Source organism: Sciurus carolinensis, unplaced genomic scaffold, assembly GCF_902686445.1.
Source record: "Sciurus carolinensis unplaced genomic scaffold, mSciCar1.2, whole genome shotgun sequence".
Classification (NCBI taxonomy): Eukaryota; Metazoa; Chordata; class Mammalia; order Rodentia; family Sciuridae; genus Sciurus; species Sciurus carolinensis.
In genome coordinates this window covers 116,710-122,951 of record NW_025920127.1, presented here as the reverse complement: position 1 = coordinate 122,951, position 6,242 = coordinate 116,710, and positions in this window count along the sequence as shown.

The following is a 6,242-nucleotide window of genomic DNA, read 5'->3' as shown; positions in this document are numbered from 1 at the left end:
GGTTTCCGACGCAGTCACTAGGAGTCCAAGCAACTCACTTCTCGTCTCCTCCTCCCGCCAACCTCCCGTATCCCTAGGCAGTCACTCCAAGCCCAAGTGATCCGCCCTGTTCTTCCTCCTCCCCCTCAGGGTAGCCCCCCGGTTGTTCAGGGGCGGTGGCTCCGAGACCAAGTGACCCACCGCGCTCCTCCTCCAGGCAGGCCACCGGTGTTCAGGAGCGGTCGCTTTGAGTGCAATCAACTCACCACTCGCCTCCTCCTCTGGCAACCGCCTGTGGCTCTGATGCAGTCACTCCTAGACCAAGCGACCCACCGCGCTTCTCCTCTTCCTCCGGGCACCCCCCCCGGGTGTTCAGAAGCGGTTGTTCTGCGTCCAAACAGCTCGCGATGCAGCTCCTCCTCTGGCAACCGCCTGTGGCTCTAATGCATTCACTCCTAGACCAAGCGACCCGCCGCGCTTCTCCTCTTCCTCCGGGCAACCCCCCGGTGTTCAGAAGCGATTACTCTGAGTCTAAACAGCTCACCACGCAGCTCCTCCTCAGGCAGCCGCCCGGAGCCCCAGTGGTTGCTCCGAGTCCAAGCGCTGTGCTGAGCCGCCTCCTCTACGATGATCCCAGTTGTCCGTGTTTACCGCTCCAGCGGGGGGAGGGGCGTCTCGCCGAGCAACTCCACTTCACAAAGTTCTCTGCGTTCCGGGGCTACCGCCCCATCCGGGACGCCTCCCCAACGGGAGAGACTCACATGGCGGCTTTGAGTTGGTCCCAAGTCTCTCACTATCTCCTCCTTTGAATCCTGCGTCCTGGAGCAACGTGAAATGCAGCCGCCCTCTAGGCTGCCATCTTGAAACTCCCTCAGTTTTCTTTTTTTTTAAAGAAAAGGAATTAGTGTGTTGATATACAGAATAATGATAAATCTCAAGATAATTGCTGAGTGAAAGAAGAAACTAGAGGGAAAAAAGGTATATATTTATGATTCTATTTATCCTAGAAAATGCAAATCTGATCTGTACTGACTGAAAGCAGATCCCTGGCTCAAGTGTGTATTTTCTACTCCATAGAGATCACAATTCTTAACCAGGTGCTAATCTTATATCAATGAACTCCAAAGACCATACCATATTGGAGCTCTAGTTAAAAACAATATTTTCATAGCACCAACAAGGAACAATATAACTATTAAACCACATTCTTATATTCTGTATAGTGTATTATTTTGGACATCAAATTTTCTAAAAAATCCCCAGGATCATCATATAAAATGTGCTTCTAATACAGCAACTCTCAATCTTTAGAAAGGAAAATAACATATAGCATAAAACAGTATGGCAGTGTTTGTGAGAGAAAAGACCTCCTTTTAGAGATATTGCTTGTCTTAGTCCCTTCCTGCTGCTGTAACAAAACACCATAGATTGGGTAATTTATAAATAACAGAAATTTATGTCTCAAAGTTTTGGAGGGTGGGTTAAAGATTAAGGACCAAGATCAACATGCTAGGAGATGTGGTATCTAGTAAAGACACAATCTCTTTAAAGGGGATGAACCCTGTGTCCTCATAGATGGGACAACAATAGCAGAACAGGTTCCCCTAAAATACTTTGTAGAGGCACTAATCCCATTCATGTGGGTGGATCCCTCATGGCTGAATCACCATCAAAAGGTCCACCTCTTAATATTCTCATTGGGAATTAAGTTACAACATGAATTTTAGAGGGACACAAGTATTCTCACACCACAGCAGTGAAAAAAAAATTAAAGAGAGCCAATGCTGGTGATAATTTACTAAATAAAATATATGCACTCATACTTCAATATAAAATTTATTTAAGAAAGTAAGCATTTGGTGCTTTGTAAACTTCCTCAGGTGACCGCTGGTCGTAAATGATAGAGTAAGTTTCTTTTGCCTAAAAGTTACTGAGAGATTAAAGACAGATGACACACCGAAGTATCATTTAGGTTTTTGGTGTGGTTCTAAACCCATGGAAAATTCTGGGACAAAAATGAGCAGAAATGATAAGGAGGCAATACAATAGTTCTTTCGAAGATTTCAGAACTTTGACTTACATGAGTCTCCATACACAAATGAGCCACTAATCATTTGATACTGATGTTTAGGTGAAACTTAAAATCAATGGTAAGATACATTTCAACAGTCCCCCCCATCAGTTCAGTTAGTGAGTATTAGAGATTTTACAAACTTGACCTTCTGCTTATGAGTATCAGGGAAAACAGTGAGACCCATATTATGGAAGGCTTCCATGTTTATATCACAACTATACACACTATGTATAGCACATGCATCAGATTCTCCAGGATGAAGTGGAATATAAAAATATAGTTTAGTTAAATACTAAGGCATAATTGAGCAATGATTTTTGTTTCAAACATGTACAATCAACTTTAGGAAAATACCCCTCTTTGATAACACTTCTAGATTTGTACTTGTTTTTAAATGTTGTTTACCTGTGAGTTTTTTGTATGTTTGTTTTTACAAACTTTCTTATTTTAGCTGAAGTAACAATAAGAACAACACTACTTTTTGAGGAAATGTGATATATTGGAGTGATTTCCTGTAGAAATACAGAAAATGTCCCAGATATTTAAGTTGAAAGATGTATCATCTGGTGCATAAGCTCTCTGTGGACCATTCTGAATACTCATCCTTTTGAGTAGATGTTATCTTCATTTTATGTGGCCCTATGATTCATGCTCCAGTAGAAAGCAAAGGTGTGTTCAAAATTTTATGTACATAATATGAGTCATTTTTATGTATCATGCACAGGTACCTTTAGGTCTCAGGAAAAAAATAGGAAATTGACAGTCCTTAAATGCCCTAAAAGAGGTCTCACTTCCGTAGAAGCACAGCCCACTCCCGGTGCTTTGGACTGTTCAATTAGCCCAGAGCCCAAGCAGCATTTTTAACCTCAGTGTTGGATTCTTCAAGGGAACGTGACTTTCTATCCTAGAAGACTTTTTTTTTCCCCTTGACTTCTCCCCAAGTGGCCCACTCTCGCCCATAGGCTGCTTTTGTTCAAACTGGGAAGTATTTCTAATAAATACAGAATTTTGACTTCTTCTTTTTCTTCCTCCTCTTCCCTCCTCCTCTTCTTCATCTACCTCCTCTTCCTCCCCCTCCTCTTCTTCATCTTCTTCTCCTCCTCTTCCTTCTCCTTTATCCTCCTCTTTCTCCTCCTCCTAGTCCACCTCTCTTTCTGGAAGTTGGGATAGAAAGCAAGCCACAAAGCAGTCTTGTCAGGTGTTACACAAAGCACTCTACAGTATGATCTCATTAATTCTGCATCAACTCTTCCAGGTAGGTGCCACTGTTATTTCTGCTTTATAGATGAGGTAATCAGCTATGTGTCGGGGAGAGATGGTTGTGAGCATGCCCAAACATGTACATTGGTACCTTAAGGCTCTTTATTATGCTCATGGAGCTTCTAAGTGGAAAATCAAAATTTGACTCCACATGTGCCCAAGTCAATGCCAGGGTTCTGCTTCTCTCAGCACACACTTCTTTTTCTAGCTATTTATTTACTGGGCCATGCTTCAGACTTCCACTCATAGACTCTTCAACACTTTAAGGAGCTTTGATGTTGACTGTGACCCTAAGTGTTTGTTTTCTTTATCTAGTTTCTCCTCTGAGCAGCTCTGCAAGGTAACTATTACTATCACACTTTAGAGTTAGGGAAACAGAGGCTCAGGGAGATTCAGTCACACAGCTCTGAAGTGGCTGATTCCAACATCCTTCAGGCTCGTTCCCCTTTGGCTCACCCATGCCCACCCAACTACTGCCCACCCACCAGTGTGGAACCTCTCTCCTGTGCAGGCAGAAGCACAGTCAGCAGGGTGAGACCACACCACCAATTAGAACCTCCTGGTCATGCATGTTCTGAAGTTTAATTGAAGAGGAAGAGTATCAACCAGTGAGTCAGTGGTGTGGCTTTCCAGGGAAGCCGCCTTTTGAGCATCTGCTCCAGCCCAGCCCTACTAAGATCATTAGGCCTGACAGCCTCACAGATGGAGATGTGGCCAGCCTGCCAGTGGCCTGATTGATGATATTTGTTTCAGTCCTAACACTGGGTGTCATTGTTTTAGCACTTCATCTGTTCCCCTTTAGATGGCTGGTGGTGGTGATTTTCATCTTTGTCTTTTGATTAACCTCAAATAGAGAGGAAGCTAGCAACCACCAAACGTGTTTAGAAGGATTTCAACACCAATGAAGTACATACTATAGCATGATTTGATTTGTGGGAGATGAAAAATAAAGAATTCAAAATAAATCACATCTAACATGAAACCAGGGACTGAATTTAGTGCTTAACAACATGGAATTTATGGTTTCCCAACCTTTAGTTTCAAGCTGTTTGTGTTGGCTGATTCTCCAGATGTTCATCAATATCCCCCAATTTTTTCACATTGAACAGTAAAAGTGGAAATCACCATTGGAGCCCCATTCTCCTTATATGCTAAAAGAGTTGTAAGGAGCTCTGCTGTCTATTCTCTTGTAAAAATTTAATGCTTAGTGCATATTAATTGTACAAATTAATAGGTTTCATGGTGATTTTCCATATATGCATTTAAAGTGCTTTGATTATATCTACCCTCTCTACTCCCCTCTTACTACCTGTTCCTCCTCCCTCTAGTCCCTTGCCCTTCCCTAAATATTCTGCTTCTAGTTTCATACCATTTTTGCTTTTTTTTTAATTTAAGATTTCACATGTGAAGTAAAACATGTGAATTTGACTTAGTTTACTTAGCACTAATTTACTTGGTTTACTTAGTTCTATTTGTAATTCTATTTTTTTGAGGGACCTCCATACTGTTTTCTACAGAGGCTGTATTAATTTGCATTCCCACCAACAATGTATAGGGGTTCCTCTTTCCCTTATCCTTACAGCATTTGTTATTTTTTTGTTTTGTTTCTTTGATAATAGCCAATATGACTGGACTGAGATAGAATCTCAATGTTGTTTTGATTTGCATTTCCCTGATTGCTGAAGAGGTTGAGCAATTTTTCATATATTTATTGGCCATTTATACTTCTTTTTTTTAGTATTTGTCATGGATTTTAATTTATTTGAATCTATGCAACTTCCATCCATATTAAAATAACAATTAATATAAATACTTTATTATAAAACTATTTTAAAATTTAAATTTTATTTGAGAAATGTATTCACATCCACAATTTTTTAAAAGTTCTTTTTATGAGTGCATTCCATAAGAAATACACAAACATTATTATTTATGTTTCCTAGGGGAGAAAAAAAAACAATAGTCCTATTAATCCAAACTATGTCATTATTTTGGTTATTTCTTAAACATTTACATGTTCAAACATGTTTGTTGAATAGTGATCATTCATTCCCACAGTGGCATATTTCAGCATAATCTTAAAAGACAGGACTAGGTAATAGTCACATGTAGATTATAGAAACAGATACTCTGTTATATTCAAGCTTACTTATAAAGTAATAACATAAAATGGGTATTGGGTAACAGTGATAAAAAATGTAAACAAACAGAATTAAATGTTAATCCCTTCCCTGAAAAACAAAGATAAAAGCACTTCTTGTTTTATTAAAACAAAACATGATCTATTGTATCAGAAAGGCAAGACACTGATTTTACAAAACTCTGTTTCCAAATACAAATAAAGCAAAATCTGGAACAGCTGATTCAGGCTTTATTGAACTAAAATGTGCAAATAATCTGATACTTAAAATTTTTAAATTTAATGTACATAGGCTGACAGCATCCCATACAAAAAATCCTCTGAAGATTCAACATAAGTGTTTTTTTATCTGAGCTTAAGATGTACTGAACAGTATCCAAGTAACAACAACAACAACAACAACAAAAGTACATATTGTAAGAAAAACAGGTAAATTTTAAAAAGTTTACTATTAATTAGGATTTGAATTCATTCCTACAAAAACAAAAAACTACAGCCAATACCCACTTGGGAGTAGAGAAAAACATTATATCCCAAGGAAAAATATTTTACACTAATTCTAAATAAAAATAAAATGCATATAAAGTTATGCCAGTTTAATAGATTTGCTAAGTATAGAATTCATAGAACATTTATCTGGTATCTTTGTTTGGACTCAGATATTTGCAAAGTACCCTCAGAGAGAGGTAAGATAAACAAAATTTCCTCCATACCACATAAAAATGGCACTTGGATTTAGAAGTTTAACTTGTAATTCTGAGGTGAAAAGAGGAGGAAAAGATCTTAATA